The following is a 21708-nucleotide window of genomic DNA, read 5'->3' as shown; positions in this document are numbered from 1 at the left end:
AAGAACGTGGAAAGTACTGTGCATATAATCCAGGAACTGGGAATGACGTGGAAATAACTGGAGAAGGAATATTGTATGAAAGACAAGAGAATAAAGTAACTGAGGTCTGAAACTAAGTCATGACGGAAGTCTGAAATTAAGGGACGACGGAATTCTGAAACTAAGTCATGACGGAGGTCTGAAATTAAAGGATGACGGAAATCTGAAACTAATAGATGACTAAGGTCTGAACTTAAGGGATGACGGAATTCTGAAACTAAGTCATGACGGAGGTCTGAAATTAAAGGATGACGGAATTCTGAAACTAAGTCATGACGGAGGTCTGAAATTAAAGAATGACGGAAATCTGAAATTAATAGGTGATTGAGGTCTGAACTTAAGGAATGACGGAATTCTGAAACTAAGTCATGACGGAAGTCTGAAATTAAGGGATGACGAAAATCTGAAACTAATAGATGACTGAGGTCTGAAATTAAGGGATGACGAAAATCTGAAACTAATACATGACTGAGATCTGAAATCAATAGATGACTGAGGTCTGAATTAAATTATGACGGAAGTCGGAAACTAAGGGATGACGGAAGTCTGAAACTAATGGATGACTGAGGTCTCAATTAAGTCATGACGGAAATCTGAAACAAAGGGAGGACGGAAGTCTGAAACTAATGGATGACCGAGGTCTGAAATTAATGGATGACCAAGGTCTGAAACTAAGGGATGACGGAAGTCTGAAAGTAAGGGATGACTGTACCCCCGTCGTCGAGAATACCATTCACAAAAGATTAAACGTGAATCGGTAGGTGTAGCACGCTACGACAAATTCTGCAAAAATTCTCGCAGCGTTCCGCTACCACAGCATCGTGTTCCTTCCGTCGCGGCTCGTTTCCGCGTGCACGGAAACGCAGCGACCATAAAGAGCGGGCGGATCCGCGCCTCAATTTGCCACGAACGCCTTAATTAGAAATCGACGCGGTCGCCGGCCTCGCCGGCGCTCGATTTCATTATCATAGCATCCCGCGGTCGTTCATACTGATCGCTTACACGCGACCCGGCATACCGTTTCCAAGTGAAAACGCTTTCTACCGATCGAACCAGTCGAATTCCACGGGATCGAAAGGGGTCTTCATCGATCGACCATGTCTAATTATCCGACACTTTTATTCCTCTTTTTCCTCGTTTCTTCAAGAAACAGCGCCTTTTTCCTTCTCTCATCGCGAGTCTAAACTGGGCCTTATTCTTTTAGGTGTAAGTAAGATAGTAGGTTATGGCCATTCTTCTTCTTCCCTTCGTTCGTTTGACACGAGGACAATATTTCTTTTTCCTTTTCTTCAATTGAATTTTATTCGTGAAACTGAGTTTGTTAATTTAATAGATAAATTTAAGAAATTCGAGATAAACGTACGATTAGGAAAGAGGTAGCATCAGAGGAATGATGTACGACTGACATATTTCATTTCGTGCTACGCGTAGAACATTCTTCATCGATATTCCGAGTTATTTCTTCATTATGTAATTAGTTTTCAGGGAAACCTGTGTGAAAGTCAATTCTAAAATCAATCATTCTACATCCTGATTTTTGCCACGAAATTTCTTTCTTTCCCGTATCAGAAAATTGATACGGAGAGATCAGAGGAGGCTTCCGACAGAACAGTAAGGTTAGAAACTCCGACTGTTATTAATATCCTCTTATCTTCTTTGCAATTTGTTGAGATAAAAACAAAGAGATAAATTACTTCTGGCACTAATTTAGAAACTACTTTCTATAATCACAATCGTTCCGATATTTCGTGGCATTAATTATTCCATACACGTAACCTCAAACTAGCCTACTCCCGCGTGGCGCCATTTTCAGAAAGAAGCGGGGGAGGGAACGCGTGTGCATTTATGAGACGCCGAGGCAAAACTCAGATTTAACGAACCCCATAAATTGCACGCTTAACGGGACCGTGCCGTTTTCGTTCGAGATTCGAAGCCTCTTAAATTCCAGGTGCCTTAAATTTCAACCTCTGACAATGTACACGCGTTTCCTTATGGACTATGTTCCTTGTTAGGAACACGCCGGCGATCGATCACTGGGTGGCTCGGTGGAGGCCAGAGGAAGGATGCGCACGGTAGTTTCTCTTCACCATAAACGTGTCAAAGGTCGTGGCTACTTTCTCATCGGGATGAATTTAATCCTTGCGCGCGCGTAATCTAGTGTGCACGTTGACTTGGAAATAGGTGAGCGGATGTTCGAGATCGCGCCGACCGATCAGACCTCGATTCCTCGGCACGGAATCTCCTCCATGTGACCCACTGTGGGTGCAAAATCGCTCGTACCCTATTTTTCGCCTCGCTATTCAATTAAATCGGAAGATTCGTGCGACCGTACCGTGTACAACGAGTCACGAAACCGAGTTTCTACGATAAATCAGCGACAATTAAGACTCGATGCGGTAGTGGGCCCGTGGAAAAATTACTACAGCCCTGAAGTGTAGCTTGGAGATTTCCTTGCGATCCGATAAGTCTGACGAAGTTCGATATTTGGAGCATTTAACGAGATTTGACTAGGATTACTTGAAAAATAATCCTTGGTAGGGAATCGGGTCGAACATGAGTATCACGGGTGAGAGACGTGGTTCGTAGATATGGCCCAATGTAAACATGAGGAGTCAGGCCAATTCTCATTGATGCCTTTTTGTTTCAGTTACGTGTCCTTCGCTGTGTTCACACGAAGTGACTCGACGTGTGACAGACGTTGCTGTTGACTATGGCGTCGGAACTTGAATGATAAGGCAAGGGGTAAATTCAAGAATTTTAATAAATTTCAGTGACCATTATATTTATGGATACACAAAACAGTACTGGAGTGTAACTTGGAGATTTCCTTTTGATCCTATATCTTTGACAGAGTTGGATATTTGGTGGAATTGTCGAGATGTGACTAGAATTACTTGGAAAATAATCCTTGGCCTACAATATCGTGCGAGACTCATAAGGAGATCGGGTCAAACACGAGTATCACGTGTGAGAGCCGTGGTTCATGGATAGGGCCCAATGTAAACATCAGGAGTCAGGCCAATTCTCACTGATGTCTTTCTGTTTCACTTCTGTTCACACGAAGTGACTCGACGTGTGACCAACGTTGCTGTTGACTATGGCATCGGAACTTGAATGATAAGGCAAGGGGTTAATTCAAGAATTTTAGAAAATTTCAGTGACCATATATCTATGGATACACAAAACACCATCACGTATCCATCTCAACCTTCTCAGGAAGAATCCAAGGCAAGAACTAAATGTAAACTTCTCCACAAATTGAAAGCTTGCCAGACGAAATCAAAATTAAAGTTCAATCTGAACCTTTCGCGATCATAATGTCAACGAATGAGTGTCTTCCAGCTGCAATTTTACAGGAAAGATTCCAAACCTAGAGATGAATATAAACATTCTCGCAAACAGGATTTAAATCCATCGCGCTGTGAAACATCAAGACGTCAGGAGACCTAAAGCGATAGCCTAAAGCGGTATTCTAAAGCTTCAAAACCCCATTCACGTTTGTCACGGAGACCTCTGACAAGAGCAGTGGCTCGTGAAGAAAAAGTCGGATTTTCACCATAAACCCCTGTTTACTCTCCACACTTTCTGATTTCCCGACCACGTTAAATTCCGGTCGTAGAGGAATCTCTGTCACGAGGAGGACGAGCGCGTTGCTCGTCTTCCCGGTCGGTCGAAATACGGCTGCTTTCACGAGACGCTTTCTCGAGTGCGGATCGTGCCTCGTTCTCCAGGAAGCAGCGCTGGTCCCGCGCAGGATCCACGGAGAAAAGGACGCGCGGTCGACGCGGGTCTAGTTGCGTAACAGGCTATCGGTTTCACCTGCGATGCAGGGTATCGTTGTACGCAAGTGCGCGATAATCGTCGAGGGCAATGTCTCTTGCGCGCGGAGAAAGAGAGATGTCGGAACGAGCGTGTGAAAAACTGGAGACGGTGAAATTGCCAATGACCATTGTGGAAACTGAGAGTGACGAACTACGGTTTGCTTTGGGGTAGGAATAACTAATACACATTTCAATTAATTACGATTTCTTTCCTTTTTCCGGCATTTATTAATCGAAGCTTCTTCGTAATTTGACTATTTACTTAGTTACACAATGTAGAGGTAAATATGTAGATTTCGAGAATTATTCATTTACTATACCGTGATGTTAAATGATCACGTAGATCACTTTTGGTAATGATACAAATTTTCTATTTAACAAGAAATTTGAAATTTTAATTTATTAATTCGAAATATGAAGACATACAAATTTTGTGAATTAATTATTTATCATACTGTGTTTTATATTAAATTCGTAAATCATTCTTGGTAATGATATAAATTTTTTATTTAAAGTGAAATTCGAAATTTTAATTTATTAATTCGAAATATGAAGACATAGAAATTTTGTGAATTAATTATTTATCATACCGTGTTTTATATTAAATTCGTAGATTACTCTGGGTAATAATTAAAACTTTGTATTTAAAGTGAAATTGGAAATTTTAATTTCTTAATTCGAAATATGAAGATATACAAATTTTGTGAATTAATTATTTATCATACCGTGTTTTATATTAAATTCGTAGATTACTCTGTGTAATAATTAAAATTTTGTATTTAAAATAAAATTCGATTAATAATAAAGCCAAGTTTTAATTTTTAAATTACAAATGTGAATATTTTAAATGAAATAATTTATTTAATATCAAATTAGGTAGGAAGATTGGTTCCTATCTTTTCGTTTTACCCATTTACTTGCTAAAATTAGTTTAATAAAATTATTATTACATGCTGATTTTCGCCATTTTGGATTTCAGTTATTGCTATTTACGTATTAGGATAACTGGTTATGGTGTTAAGGACCACTTTAATAGAATCGAGAGTCGAGTGAATCCAGCCAACCATGACCAGACACTTCGAATTCGACGAAGCTGCACTTCGAACGCAGAATAATGCGATCCATGCGGCTGTGGATCATTTTTATACAGGAACTATTATTGCCCGTTACCGGTTCATCTTTACGAAAGGAACAGCACGGAAAAAGGCGATCGGGAATTTATAAGCTCTCGATTATACAATCGTTGCGGAGTCGATCGAGTGGGTGAGGTCGAGGCGTGATTCCTCGATCATTTTCTTCGTCTCGCTCGCGTTGCATCGTGCACTGTGTGAAGGGAACCCGACGAACTTTAACGTGAGAATCTTGGAAACTCTAGGCGTAGCACTGGCTCTAGAATCTATTACGGAATTCAAAAGCAAACTTATACCCTATTTTTCCAGTTCCTATTCTCATACCCTTCGATTCGTAACAATACCTCGTCAACGAAGACAGAAATGACAATCACACGTAAATTTAATAATTTAATTCCAATTCATATTTCTTCCCTTAATTTTTCACCAATTTTATTCCAAAAAGGCTCGTCTTAAGCCAAAAAGTAAGAACTACAGTCAATAAATATATAAAACAATACAAGATATTTCCAAGTAATTATTCTGTACTCCAAATTTTCAAATTCCGGTTGAAAATGGCCGTCGAGTGCATAACCTAACCTAACTCGCTAAATAAAGCGGGAAATTTAAACTCTGCAAGAATGGAACGAAGAAATTCGCATAATATGATCGTGCAACGGGAATTTGGAATAAAATTCGAGTTTAAAACGAATTTAGAACACGAGATTAAGAATAATTGTAGCGTCATTCGAGAGGATCCTTTTCCTTTCGTCGGTATCTGTATCGCTCGAGTTCCACGAATCCCAATGGGAAAGATCGAGGAACTGCCTCGCCCACGAAATCGAGTTCGCAAGAACGCGAGTTGGCATTCGTGACGGATAGCCCGAGCGAGAATTCAGCGTTTATCGATGCAAGGGAGTGCGGTTGGATGCCAGGGAAATATCAATGCCAGCCAAACGCTGAATTTGGAATGCCCGACGACGCCGGGGTAAAGAAAATCGTAGCGCGACGTTCCCTCGTCTTTCGCGAGACGACACCGTGCATTTCTCAATGGCCACGCGACGCGTCGAGATAGACAATTGCTCAGCCGATAATGGCTAAACGTGCCTTTCGAAAGAGAAAATTCTATTCGGGAACGCCGTCGATTACGAGATCGATACTCTCAGATCGGATTCCGATACGCGAAATTCAAAACAGTGAAAATTTGCGAATTAATAAGTGAACAGACAGCCAATTTACGAATATAAATTAATTGCAAAATTAATAGCAAAATATAGATAAAACGTCGAGGAATTAAGGAAGACTCTATTAAATAGAAAATCGGGAAATTAATAATGAAATATAAGTTTAAAATCATAATATTGACAGTCGATTAGGAATCAGGAGCTTGATAATGGTGTCGAAGTCGCGAATCAATGCAATCAAGATAACCCACAAGAAAATCCGTTTGATTGGCGGCTGCAGCGCCCCTATCGGCAAATTTCAGAGTCGCGTAGTCGCCATCTTGGAAGCACCTCGAATATTCAAAGGATTCGAAAACGAGGTTCGAGGACACTGCGAGAATTCCCATGGATCCACGTGATCCATGCGTATGCAAATATTGGTGAGTCACATGGCCATTGCATTCGCGTTTCGCGTGTCCGCGGCGAAAATGTCAGTGGCAGGGGCGTAGCAACGTGAGGTGCATCCTCGAGACGCGTGCACTTGCACTTTCGAAACGCATGCCAACGGGAACACGTAAACTCGCGGACGTAGAATCCGTCCAGCTCGAATAATTTACCGTAATCGTCTTCGTGGATCGCATTCGCGGCCATCGCGATTATTTTTAGCCATTCACAGTGCCAAGGAATGCCTGGTCCTCTCGTTTCCAGCGTAACTCCAGAACATAACTTCCATCCCATTTAATTACTCTCCAAAACACCTGTTTTTCACTGTTATTTCAAACTTCGAACATGGAAAGCAGATCCGCCTTATCTTTCCACATCGACTTTCGTCTATCTCACGATTCGCTCCAATCGCCATGCTTTCTTTGCTCGCATAACTCAGTCAGCAATTTCAGATGATGGATTTAAGTGTGCAAATGGCAGAAGTTATTTATTGGTTCCGGAAACGAAGATTCTTGCAGAGGAGATTATAAATGGCAGATATTCAGGTTGTTAATCTCGAGATCAATGAACGTTGCTTCCATCTTTTACTTCGAGATATCTAAATGGAAGCTTCGTAGATAATTTCGAGCAACGAATTTGGGTATTCAAAATTCGTGAAATTAGCAGAAATTGTAAGATCAAAGAATTTGCGTTTAATTAATCAGCGTGTAGAATCTTGTCAATTGCACTGGAGTTTGAATCGGAGTTGCTGGGAATAGGTTAGAACCATCGAGACGTAGAAAAGTTAGGTTAGGACTGGCGAGACGTGGAAAAGTTAGGTTAGAAGCGAGACTCTGCCTCGCGACGATTAGCCTGGAAAGCGAAGTTGCGTTTCAAAATCGCGAGAAACAGCGTCGCGATAATTGCGCGGTTGGTATAAAAAGCGAGATGGCGAGCAGCCACGAAAGCCATTAATTAGGGTAGTGCGCGCGACGCTTGGTCTGCACCAGATCCCATTCTTATTCGTATTCTCGCGCTCCGTCGAATTTCGTAAAACGCCCGCTCGCAGCAGCGACGTGACACCACGGATCTCTCGTTTCATCATCGAGGATCTCTCGCGATTCGGCCCTCGTAATAGCAAAGTCATTAATCAGAATTCCGAAGAGGCGAACGTCGCGCCCTGCGAACGCATAGCGCAAAATAAATTAGCTTTCGACAGTTGGCAACGAAAGTTTGCTTATAACGGTCCCATCGTGATTACTTATATAAGTAGACTGGAAATGACAGAGATGATTGAGAAAGTAAGAAAGAAATCTTCGTAGACCGTCATATTTAGGTTATGTTCGCGTTAAGAATTCAGTGATCGAAACAAAAAATTATTATCATTCGGACATTAAAAACTCAGCTTAAGACTCTTTTGTAGGCAAAAAATATACTCTATTAGTTTCCCTAATTTATAAAATTTTCCTGTTCTTACATTAGCGTTACTCGTAAACTATAATGGCGTTACTTGGGCGGGAAAATTTGAAAGACCGTATATTCTTGAACTAAAATAAAGAATAATTCGAAATTGGACATTAAAAATTCTGCAATTAATATTCTTTCATACTTATTAAATATACAGGGTGTTCCAGTTTACTTGTCTTTTATTAAAATAGTCAAAGTTTACATAACTTTTCCATTCTTAGTTCCTCTTACTCTCAGACCAACATGGCGTCAATTGGCGGGAAGATTCAAACTACCTCGTACATTCTCCCTTCAAAAAATACCAAATGGTGCGAGATACGAGTCAAATATACATCTTTCGGGAATTTTTCCACGAAATCTTCTTGCCAGTGACAAGATACAGAATCTTCTGCCAATTTTTGCTCGAAACGTGCATCCTTCTTCGAAACTCGGTCGATCGCGGCTGTTCGCGTTTCAGATGCCAGTAATGGCGGCGAGTGATGTAACGGCACGTTGAATTCTTCGACCAGTAGCTTCTTTCACGGTTTCGCAGCGCGTGCAACTTTAATGGCACGGGATAATCGGCGTACGACAGCGAGTAATTGGCAGCGGTGCGTGCCACTCGCGAGGTCAGCCTTTCGCGGAGATTGATTGCCCGTCGTGCATCGATCCGCGTGGATCGAGACGCCTCCGAAATCATTATCGACGTTGCTCGGGCTAATAACGATTGATTTCCCTGATCGATTCCGTCGCGATGGTAGCAACGATCCGTAATGAACAGATGCGTGCCCGGATGCTGCGATCCGCTACGATAACTATAGATCCTGCTTCATCGTGATGAGCACATAGGTCCTCCAGCATGATCCTGGATTAATGGCCGATAATATCAATAATCGACCGATGCGTTTATTTGTCTACAGCAATTATCAAGCTCTCCCTTCTTCGAGAATACGCGAATCCATTGCTAATTAATCGATCAGATTTCGGAAAATCAAAAAAAATTTCCTTACAGCCACTTAACTCTTTGCGGCATAGGATTTCAGATAATAAAATAGACCCACGTTGCACAGAAATTTTACTGCGTTTTAAATGAAACAAAATTGGTATAGAACTAATTTTTATAAAAATTAACTTACTTTTACGATTTTGCACATAAAATCAGGGAAAAAAGGTTGTCGCAATAAACCTTCTGCTTGCAATAATCGATGAACCTGTATTAGCATATTAAATGTTGCCAAACGAGGGAATAGATTTATAGCATTTGTCGAAGGTATTACCAAGTGCTTTACGTAAAAAAGATGAAATATAAACCTATACGCGTTCAGCTATTGCAATATTTCTAGGTGCGAGTAAAAATGTCCCACCATGCACTACGGTGCATCAAAATGGTGGGACACTTTTAATCCTAGCGTGCCCCAAAGAGTTAGTTCTTCTTCCTAGCTTCTTCCTTAGCTTCTTCTTCCGTGTTTCCTCTTCTCGAAGTGATTTATTCTTTAGCGACAGCTAGCTTATGGTCTTCAATAGACCTTTTTCCAAAGTCTCGTATTTCAAAAATTGTCACGTCACATTTGAAGGCTCTTACAACACTCTTTTCTGGTTGAAAATTGTACGGTAACATTGAGCATACCGATGTCTCGGTAACTAATTGTGATTATCGCATCGGCATTTCGCATATAATTTCGTGAAATTTATTAAAGGAAATGTGGATAATCATGGTTACGGTATCTCTCTCGAGTCGATGGTATCCAGCCACTAGTAAAACGAGAGTATTTTACAGAGAGTAGAAAGACACGTCCATGGATATGCAAGAAGATGAAGATAATCATCGGATCACCGTCAGTTTTGAATGCGTAAGACCGTACCTAAATACCAAATAGATGATCGACAGATCAAAAGGAAACAGACCAACGTTCGAGCATCTCGGCTAATTTGCGATTAGCAACGCTGTTAGGCTCCATTACCATAATTCGTCACTGCAACCACGCATATTCGAAACGAATAGATCTGGAATCATCAGTAGCGATCATTTCGCTGGTACAACGCTACTCGTTGCCTCATCTCATCGCGAGGTCCGCTAATGATGCGAAACTGGCGGTTCGGGGAGCAAGAGATCGCGTAGAAAGTGTCTGGGAAACTGCGTGGATCCATCGGGTGACGTAACCCAGGTGCTTTTCCTCTGTTCATCGTGGTCCGTGCAGCGAATTAAAATTCGCCAGAGGAAAATACGTCTAACGACTCTACTAGCCTCATTCATCCTCGTGATAAATCGACTCGTTGCGAAATTCCGCGCTAGACTTTGCCATTTTTCCATCCTGGTACTAACTGCCAACTGCCGCGCGGAGATTAGCAGTTTGCTCCCGAGGAAGCGTGAAGGTAAAAGGGATCTGCTGGCTTTGATGATCTTGGAATTCACTATAGCGAGATAATTCGTCACACCGATCTTTTCATCTCTAGTTGGATACTTAACACTGACTCTACGTCTACGTCAGTGCTCTGTCACTCCATCCTCGATGGATTCTGTTTTATCTCACGATTACGCAACGTCGATGTGAGTCTTTCAGGTGGCAATGAAAATCCTTGTAATCCTATCTGTAGAACTGTGGGGGGTGAGTTGGATCTGTTACATCCTAGGATCCATGTTCTCTTTTAATTCAAACTCGTGCACAATATTTCTATGACCAAGTTAGGAGATGCAGACCTCTAGTGACCATCATTCTCACCCTCGCCACGAGATGGATTGGGACCTCAAGGAGGTTTGAGGACTTTCTCGCAAATTCTATACATGTAACTTCCAGACTTTTCTACTTGATGGAGGTTCGAGGAATTTCTCGCAAGTGCTCGGTAAATCCTTGACTTCCCCTAAATAGAAGTTTCTATGCCACCTAAGTATCCCCATCTAAGGCAGGACCTGCTAGAAAAGCCTCACCGATGAGTCTTACTGAAGCAGGCCTAGGATGAAACGCTCATCCCTTTCTTTTCCTGTCGTCGTTGTACCTGCTATCCATGCCATAGTACAACGACAAGGAGATACCAACTGGCTAGCATTATAGGAACGTCACACCATCAGTAGGAACCGTGAGAGTTCATACCGAACGAAACAAGAAGACTTCAATCATCAATAAACCATCGATAAACTCTATAATCGATCACCTTTACGTTCATTTCCAATGCAAATTCCTGAGATCTGACACCTCCAAGCAATGATAAAAATTCGCGAGACCAGTTGCTACGATTACGTCGCAGCAAGTTGGTCTGTTACACTATACTCGCGATCACTATAGCTCTAGGTTCCATCGGAGTTCAGATTCCTGAGTCACGCACGTGACGATAAATTAACTCCGATAGCCTAGACGCGATACTCTAGATCATCGCAGGAACCTCGATGGTTCGCAATCGCCTCGTTCCCCGTAACTAGACACGCGGAATTTCAATGAGAACGTCGTTTTCGCGAAACGCAGTGCGACTCGCATGGAAATTCCGCGTGTCGCAACCGCGCGTTTCCGCTCGTCGCCTTTCGAATCGATTCACCGCGGCCGTTCCCCGGACAGGAACGTCGTTAAACACGCGAACGGGATGCCGTTCGTTCCACGATTGAATTATCCCTAGCCGATGGGATTCGTCGTGTCGTGATAGAGGGGTATAAAACACTTTCGCCGACGCGACGTCGAAATAAAGCGAACGAGACGCTGAATCGAATTCTTGCCTCTGGCTGGAGCCTTGGCTGGAATGCTAGGGGATTATGCAGCTTTTTCATTCCTCCGTTTCTCTGGACGACGCTGGTTCTTTTGCTCCAGGCTACTGCCGATCGGCCGATTAGCCAGCTTCGTTTGTTCGAGAAATGAACGACGTGACTCGATGGGAATATTGATATCATTTTTTCCTTCCCTTTCCTTTTTATCGGTTATGTTAGGAGCCAGGTTTACTGGTCGTTTGGCGGGCTGGAATTCGAAATGGTTCCTCGGTGCGGTAAATAGGTACCTGGAATAGGCACCCAGGCTATGGTGGCCAGGCCAGGTAGCCTCGAGAATTCGCGACTTCGGAGGAGGGAAGAATTCCGTTGTGGTGCACGTGTGAGGAATCATCGGAAGTACAATGACTCACGAGAATTTCGAAATTCGAAAGCTCGTGTTCCCATTTTTAATGAGCCTGATACTCGCGTTGCTGTCGAAACTTTGAAAGTAGTATTGGATATAGCTGTATCAAATTTCAGGACTACGGTTTGCGGCGGTGTAGAAAATTTGTAGCACACAAACGACTCGGTCCGACACGCATCTTCGCCACTGCCACCCTTGTCACGCATCGGTTCTAGGGTGGTCGGCGGGCTGGCACTCACCTGGAATCAATACGAGGGTCTGTCGGCCTTAGACGTCCTGGGCACCAGCGCGTGCACAACCGGGGTATGGGCCCTGTAGCCGTGACATTGCATATGGGTCTGCGGTCAGACCCCATGGGATGATTAATTTCTCCCCCATGTGGCAGGGGCCTGCGTGACCGGCTACAGGGCCTCGCTAGGGACCCTCGGCTCAATTTCGGGTGTTTCGTTGGTTCGTCGATCGCTCTCGTTCTCGAGTAAGTCATGCAGGGTCTGTGGTGGCTGGGTGGGCTAGGTTCGATAGTGTGGATGCCGAGGTATGAAGTTGTCTTGTACACTAGAGTACGTCTCGTAGGCTAGTCGGTCTTTCGAATGATCGCGAACTCGTTCGGGTGCGTCGCGATTTTCTATTTGTTCGCGTGTTTAATATTTCATTCCCTATTTTTGTGGGAACTTGAAAATAACTTAATTCGCTCCAAGTTAGATTAGGGTACCTTTGATACAGGTAGCGCCAGCAGACTGCGCCACTAGGGCGCATGTCGGGTCTCGATGCGTAGCCACCTCCACGTGGTGAGACCTGGTAATTGGTATCGTTTTCCAAAGATTTTTCTTTGGAAAACGATACCAAGCTAAGAGCTACGCACAAAGTTTAAGATATTTCCTGTTTCTTGTAAATGTTCAAAGTTTCTTTTGAATTTTAGAAATAAAACATAGCCAACCAAAATTTTGATGGATAGAATCCATGGAAATTGACGTCACTTTGTCGGAATTCTGTCAATGTACCTACCTCAGCAACATTCTTATGCAATGTTTGTACATAATTTGATGGTAATTAGTATGTTATTAGTAATTATTGGATGGCGTACGTGATTTGATAACAACGACGAGCATGATTGTCGGTGAAAGTGTTTAATTATGAACTAAACAAGAAGTAAAATGTGATGAAAAATTATATGGGAATATTGCTAAAAACATTGTTTTTCTAATGCGTGCATGTAATTCATAAATTAACTGCATAAAGCAATTATTAATGATAAACTATTATGATCTTCGACAACATTTCGAACACTCGATGAAACAATTATTAATAATTCATTAATTGGGAGGTCATTGTTATCCAAAATTATACTGGAAAATTCTTGAAAGTGGCACCTTTATGATGCTATTATAAAAGTTTAGAAATTCATTACAGAAATCGAGTAATTTGTTAATTTTCCACTGCCGAATTGATTTAGTACGAAGTATTAGAAGCACATAACCAGTGTTAGTAACCTATTCAAATAAAATCGCCAGGAGTTCGCTTAAAACCACGTGACATGATGGACGAAATAAATAAAACAATAAAATGACATAAATAACTAATGCACATTCTCTTCCCTTCTTATTCACCTAAGAACCCCATAAAGTTTTCTACATTCTTTAATGAGTTCAGCCCAAACAGTGGTTTCAATTGGACAATCAGCATTCGTTTCTTTACCTGGTACATGACAAGTCTGCAAGGGTATGCCTTTACAACGCACTTATAAAAGTTCATAAATTAATCACAGAAACTGTGTAATTTATTAATTTTTATCTAAGTGTACAGGAGAGTACATGGGAAATGAGAAAAACATTGCCAAAAAACGCATGGAGGTGTGCCTGCATCACGCAAAAGAATGTAAGTCTTTGTATTAACATAACCTTAAGTTGTAAATAAATATTAAGATATAAGTAGATATAAGCTATTGTTTTTCTATCTTTTATTAGTGATCGCAGAGCCTGGTTTTAAGAACACAAAATTTTTTTGAAATAAATAACCATGTGCAACAGGAGAAAAATATTGGACTTGTGGAATATCACCAGCGTAGAGTGATTAGGTGCTAAAAATTATTTTTTCTAGCGAGGAAAAATTAAAGCAGTAATACAAATATGTAAGGTATGATATTGCTAAATATGTAAGGTCTATTGGATTCTAGGTCGGATAATTATATGACATACAAAATAGAAATATTTGATGATGAAACATTCAGAAAAAGGAGATGGTTTAGGCAGACAAAAGAGAATAAAATTAATTTAGGTGATGACCTCTTGTAATAAGATATACAGAATACAGTAATATTGAAAGGTATGTTGTATTCCTGATCGGAATAAATATTAATAACATTAGTCAAAGTTACTTATCATCTCTAATATGTTCAGTTTTAGAATGATGGACCCGAGGTATATAAAAAAAAGAGAAAGGTTCAAATGAAAGAAGAATGAATGAGAGAGAAGAGGAAATGTATATTATGTGGAATCAAAAAGTAGAAAAGAGGCAGCATGTGTATCAACAGAGAAAGATGTGTGGCATCGACATGCAAATATGAGGAACATTGAAAAGATGGAAAAAGTAAAATTGATAATAATTATGAAAAGTAAAAATAAATTATGAAATAAAACCAATGTCCAAAGCAGGTAAAAGGTACATCTTATCTATTGATGATCATTCAAGAGTGATTATTTTTTTCTTTCTTTTGTAAGAAAAGAGTCAAACAGCTGAGGAAATAAAAATATTGATAACATTGAAAGCAAATCAATCTTTCAAGAAGTTGGAAAGTACTTATATGCTTAGACAATGGAGGTGAGTTTGTGAGAGGGTTTGTTTAAATCAAAAAGAAATAAAACGTGATTTGATTCCAGCCAGGATACAGCAGTGGAATGGAGTTGTTGAGAGGAAGAACAAATCCACCATAGAGATGACAAGGGCAATTATGATGGATTTAGATTTACCAATGTATTATTGGGCAGAAGCAATTAATACAGCTGTCTACATGAAACACCGAACAAAGTTAACTGACCATCACAGAAGTCCTTATGAGGTTTGCACAGGAGAGAGAAAGCCAAACATAAGGTATATGAAAACATTTGTTAGCATTGTCTATGGGTTGAATAAAAGGGGTTTAGTACACACATTTAAACCAAAAACTTACAAAGAAATATTTTTAGGATATGTACCAAATAATATATATGTAATATATTGGCCAGAAAAGGACCAGTTGAAGAATGAATATGATGTGAAATTCAATGAGACAATGAATGGGGCTCAGATATTGACTAATGATAACGGGAAAAGATATAAGAAGAATGATAAACTAGAAGAATGAAGATAATTTTATGTAAAATTAATGTGGAAACTCGTATCGATATTTCACACCTCTTGATCGCTGTTTAAGATCATAAAGTATAATTATTATATACAAGTAGAAGAAATTTAGGCGGCTCAAGTTACGATGTATACGTTATGATATCAAACGGAATTTCCCAAGCTTAACTGATATTCCAAAGATTATCGAACCTTTTATAATTGTTATTACATAGTTTATTGTCGATGTATGCTTCGTCATGCTAATTTGCAATAACAATAGGTATAGTAATTTACATATGTGTAATTATTTTTTCATATAAAAATGTCATTTACTTCCTTGTAGCAATTTTAACATATATGTGTTTAAGACAACTTTTTAAAGTTAAATAAATTGAACAGTAGATAAAATTGATTTTAACTAAAGGACGCCTCTATTACCTACAACCCAACTAAATTAAACTAAAATTCGTGTTTTTAACACATTTGACTAATTTACATAATTTATATATATGTATTATACATTTAAGAATGCTTCCACATGTTTTTCAATGTACATTTATAGAAATTTTTGAAAATATGTTCAATAAAGGTGGTTATAATGCTCATGTACTAAATTTTGTAACTTATATATAATATATACCACTATATATGATACTCTTATCATTAACATTCTTAGTTTACAACATTTTTGTAGTGGAAAATAAGCATTATTTAGCTTGTCATTTTTGTAACAGAAACATATTTGTATTTGTTTGATGGACATTAATAAATATAAGAGACATCGTTTGATATTCTACATCTTTAACATACTTTAGCATATAACTAATTCAAAGACGAAGCATCTTCCCGCGGAAACGGGGCATAGCTTGTCCAATCGTAGAACACTTCCAGTCGACGCGAATCCAACATGTCGGTAACACATGGTGGAATATTTACGTACGTTAAAGAGAAACTTTCGGTGCTTGAACAAAACGGTTCGTGAAGTAATGTTATTATTAATCAGTGTTTTAATTACTGCAACTGACAAACTAAATATTCAAGTACAATAATACACAGTATTAGCTATTATTTCGGATTGAACAACTGTTGCAACATCGTCGTGATATTTACAAACGAACCACAATAGGCATTAAAGATATTGAGAGAACGTTACCCAGGACAGGTAACTAATTGTAAATATTTGTTTGGTGGTAATATACCACATGTGGAGAAAAGTGAAGGTGCATATGTGAAATAAAGTGATGAAAGTGCAACTGCCTGTGAAATCGTGCCATACAGTTTACTTTATTCGCGTATATTTCCGAAATTAGGCTTCTGGATTAAATTCTTTCGGTATAACAGCGTTGAATAGACTTTTCTCTAATAAGTGTATCGACCTTTTAACAGTTTCGAGCGTGCAGATTCAAATAATATTGACGAAAAGTCTGTGGCTGTGAAATCGTGCTTCCGTTTTAATTTTTTCGCTTCTATTACCGAAATTAGGCTTTCAGATTCAGTTTTTTCTACATATTAGCGTAGAGGGGTTTTTTCCTTAACAGGATTGATTTTTTTTTTGTTCTCAGGTACACGTTTTCAAAAAATACAGACGAATGTTTATGTGGGTGACAGGTCGGGCAATGCAATTTACTTTTGTGGCATCTATTATTGGAATTAGGCTCTTGGCTACGCTTTTTCTATTTAACAGCGTAGAGTGAATTTTTCCTTAATGGGATCGGATACTTTCTTCGCGTTTCGAGCGTGCGTTTTCCGAAAATAGTGCCGGATGTGGAAGTGGGTGACAGGTCGTGCTGCGCAGTTTACTTTTTTGGCTTATATTTCCAAAATTAGGCTTTTCACTCCGGTTTTTTTTATTTATCAGCGTAGAGTGAATTTTTCCTTAACGGGATCGGATACTTTTTTCGCGTTTCGGGCGTGCGTTTTCCGAAAATAGTGCCGGAAGTGGAAGTGGGTGACAGGTCGTGCTGCGCAGTTTACTTTTTTGGCTTATATTTCCAAAATTAGGCTTTTGACACTGGTTTTTTTTATTTATCAGCGTAGAGTGAATTCTTCCTTAATGGGATCGGATACTTTTTTCGCGTTTCGAGCGTGCGTTTTCCGAAAATAGTGCCGGAAGTCGAAGTGGGTGACAGGTCGTGCTGCGCCGTTTACTTTTTTGACTTATATTTCCAAAATTAGGCTTTTGACTCCGGTTTTTTTTATTTATCAGCGTAGGGTGAATCTTTTCTTAATGGGATCGGATACTGTTTTCGCGTTTCGAGCGTGCGTTTTCCGAAAATAGTGCCGGAAGTCGAAGTGGGTGACAGGTCGTGCTGCGCCGTTTACTTTTTTGACTTATATTTCCAAAATTAGGCTTTTGACTCCGGTTTTTTTTATTTATCAGCGTAGGGTGAATCTTTTCTTAATGGGATCGGATACTGTTTTCGCGTTTCGAGCGTGCGTTTTCCGAAAATAGTGCCGGAAGTCGAAGTGGGTGACAGGTCGTGCTGCGCCGTTTACTTTTTTGACTTATATTTCCAAAATTAGGCTTTTGACTCCGGTTTTTTTTATTTATCAGCGTAGGGTGAATCTTTTCTTAATGGGATCGGATACTGTTTTCGCGTTTCGAGCGTGCGTTTTCCGAAAATAGTGCCGGAAGTCGAAGTGGGTGACAGGTCGTGCTGCGCCGTTTACTTTTTTGACTTATATTTCCAAAATTAGGCTTTTGACTCCGGTTTTTTTTATTTATCAGCGTAGGGTGAATCTTTTCTTAATGGGATCGGATACTGTTTTCGCGTTTCGAGCGTGCGTTTTCCGAAAATAGTGCCGGAAGTCGAAGTGGGTGACAGGTCGTGCTGCGCCGTTTACTTTTTTGACTTATATTTCCAAAATTAGGCTTTTGACTCCGGTTTTTTTTATTTATCAGCGTAGGGTGAATCTTTTCTTAATGGGATCGGATACTGTTTTCGCGTTTCGAGCGTGCGTTTTCCGAAAATAGTGCCGGAAGTCGAAGTGGGTGACAGGTCGTGCTGCGCCGTTTACTTTTTTGACTTATATTTCCAAAATTAGGCTTTTGACTCCGGTTTTTTTTATTTATCAGCGTAGGGTGAATCTTTTCTTAATGGGATCGGATACTGTTTTCGCGTTTCGAGCGTGCGTTTTCCGAAAATAGTGCCGGAAGTCGAAGTGGGTGACAGGTCGTGCTGCGCCGTTTACTTTTTTGACTTATATTTCCAAAATTAGGCTTTTGACTCCGGTTTTTTTTATTTATCAGCGTAGGGTGAATCTTTTCTTAATGGGATCGGATACTGTTTTCGCGTTTCGAGCGTGCGTTTTCCGAAAATAGTGCCGGAAGTCGAAGTGGGTGACAGGTCGTGCTGCGCCGTTTACTTTTTTGACTTATATTTCCAAAATTAGGCTTTTGACTCCGGTTTTTTTTATTTATCAGCGTAGGGTGAATCTTTTCTTAATGGGATCGGATACTGTTTTCGCGTTTCGAGCGTGCGTTTTCCGAAAATAGTGCCGGAAGTCGAAGTGGGTGACAGGTCGTGCTGCGCCGTTTACTTTTTTGACTTATATTTCCAAAATTAGGCTTTTGACTCCGGTTTTTTTTATTTATCAGCGTAGGGTGAATCTTTTCTTAATGGGATCGGATACTGTTTTCGCGTTTCGAGCGTGCGTTTTCCGAAAATAGTGCCGGAAGTCGAAGTGGGTGACAGGTCGTGCTGCGCCGTTTACTTTTTTGACTTATATTTCCAAAATTAGGCTTTTGACTCCGGTTTTTTTTATTTATCAGCGTAGGGTGAATCTTTTCTTAATGGGATCGGATACTGTTTTCGCGTTTCGAGCGTGCGTTTTCCGAAAATAGTGCCGGAAGTCGAAGTGGGTGACAGGTCGTGCTGCGCCGTTTACTTTTTTGACTTATATTTCCAAAATTAGGCTTTTGACTCCGGTTTTTTTTATTTATCAGCGTAGGGTGAATCTTTTCTTAATGGGATCGGATACTGTTTTCGCGTTTCGAGCGTGCGTTTTCCGAAAATAGTGCCGGAAGTCGAAGTGGGTGACAGGTCGTGCTGCGCCGTTTACTTTTTTGACTTATATTTCCAAAATTAGGCTTTTGACTCCGGTTTTTTTTATTTATCAGCGTAGGGTGAATCTTTTCTTAATGGGATCGGATACTGTTTTCGCGTTTCGAGCGTGCGTTTTCCGAAAATAGTGCCGGAAGTCGAAGTGGGTGACAGGTCGTGCTGCGCCGTTTACTTTTTTGACTTATATTTCCAAAATTAGGCTTTTGACTCCGGTTTTTTTTATTTATCAGCGTAGGGTGAATCTTTTCTTAATGGGATCGGATACTGTTTTCGCGTTTCGAGCGTGCGTTTTCCGAAAATAGTGCCGGAAGTCGAAGTGGGTGACAGGTCGTGCTGCGCCGTTTACTTTTTTGACTTATATTTCCAAAATTAGGCTTTTGACTCCGGTTTTTTTTATTTATCAGCGTAGGGTGAATCTTTTCTTAATGGGATCGGATACTGTTTTCGCGTTTCGAGCGTGCGTTTTCCGAAAATAGTGCCGGAAGTCGAAGTGGGTGACAGGTCGTGCTGCGCCGTTTACTTTTTTGACTTATATTTCCAAAATTAGGCTTTTGACTCCGGTTTTTTTTATTTATCAGCGTAGGGTGAATCTTTTCTTAATGGGATCGGATACTGTTTTCGCGTTTCGAGCGTGCGTTTTCCGAAAATAGTGCCGGAAGTCGAAGTGGGTGACAGGTCGTGCTGCGCCGTTTACTTTTTTGACTTATATTTCCAAAATTAGGCTTTTGACTCCGGTTTTTTTTATTTATCAGCGTAGGGTGAATCTTTTCTTAATGGGATCGGATACTGTTTTCGCGTTTCGAGCGTGCGTTTTCCGAAAATAGTGCCGGAAGTCGAAGTGGGTGACAGGTCGTGCTGCGCCGTTTACTTTTTTGGCTTATATTTCCAAAATTAGGCGTTTGTCTTCGGCTTTTTTTTTATTTATCAGCGTAAAGTGAATTCTTCCTTAACGGAATGGGGTACTTTTTTGCGTTTTGAGCGAGTGTTTTCGAAAAATAGTGACTAAAGTGTTAGTGGGTGACAGGTCTTGCTACGCAGTTGACTGTTATCGCTTATATTTTCGATATTTTGCCATGCAATTGTGATAAATTAATCACAAAGTTTGCGTAATTTGTTAATTTTTCTCTGAGTGAACAGCAGAGTGCATGGGAAATGAGAAAAGTCTTCAAAAAGGGCATTATGCAAAGAATGTAAGTTTTTGTATTATGATAAGGTTAAGTTTTAAATAAACAGAATATGATATAATCCATTGTTTTTACAGCCAGGAGAACCTGGATGTAAGAAGATAATATTCTATTGAAATGAACATGCACATTGAACAGGTGGAATGTGTTGGACTCGTGGAATATCACTAACATAGGACCATTAGATGCAAAGAATTATTTTTATGGTATGGGAAGATTAAAGCAGTAACACTAATATATTAGGTATGATATTTCAATTTTATTCTAGGTCTGTTAGCCATATGACATGCAGGATTGAAATATTTGATGATAAAATTACTTTGGGTGATGTTTTCTTGTGACAAGATACGCAGAATATAATAACATTGAAAGGTATATTGTTTTTTTGAGCTGAATAAATATTGATATCGGTGGTCAACGTCACTGACCAGCAGTAATGGTTTAAGGTTCAGAAAGATGAAGCTGAAGTAAAGAAAATGGTGAAGTTCAGTGGATAATAAGAGAAGCCATGATAGAGAAATTCATTATAATGTCAATTGAGAAGAATTTACTAATATTTGTAACCTCTTGCCAGACTGCCTATTGTTACCAAACAGAACATAATTGTTCTCGCGATAATCGCGATTGTTCTTAAGTATCGACTAGCCTGCGTGACGTACTCTCGTGTACTCGATGACTCCATGTTTCGTAAGTCATCCAAACGACTCGGTCCGACTCTCTTGCCAGACTGCCTATGACACGTGGGAGGAACTATATCTGGTAATTTACAACGTAAATTTATAATAAAAGTGAAAAAAAAGTAATAATTCATTCACTATTACTCGAACTTGTAACATATTTCTATTAAAATAGAAATAGTTTTGCTACTATGCTTGCATATGGGCCTGCGGTCAGACCCCATGGGATGATTAATTTCTCCCCCATGTGGCAGGGGCCTGCGTGACCGGCTACAGAGCCTCGCTAGGGACCCTCGGCTTGATTTTGGGTGTTTCGCTGGTTCGTCGATCGCTCTCGTCCTCGAGTAAGTCATGGCAGGGTCTGTGG

This window comes from Eufriesea mexicana, unplaced genomic scaffold (assembly GCF_001483705.2).
Source record: "Eufriesea mexicana isolate 0111107269 unplaced genomic scaffold, ASM148370v2 scaffold2119, whole genome shotgun sequence".
Classification (NCBI taxonomy): domain Eukaryota; kingdom Metazoa; phylum Arthropoda; class Insecta; order Hymenoptera; family Apidae; genus Eufriesea; species Eufriesea mexicana.
The sequence above is the reverse complement of the archived record's forward strand: the minus strand, read 5'-3'. Positions refer to the sequence as shown.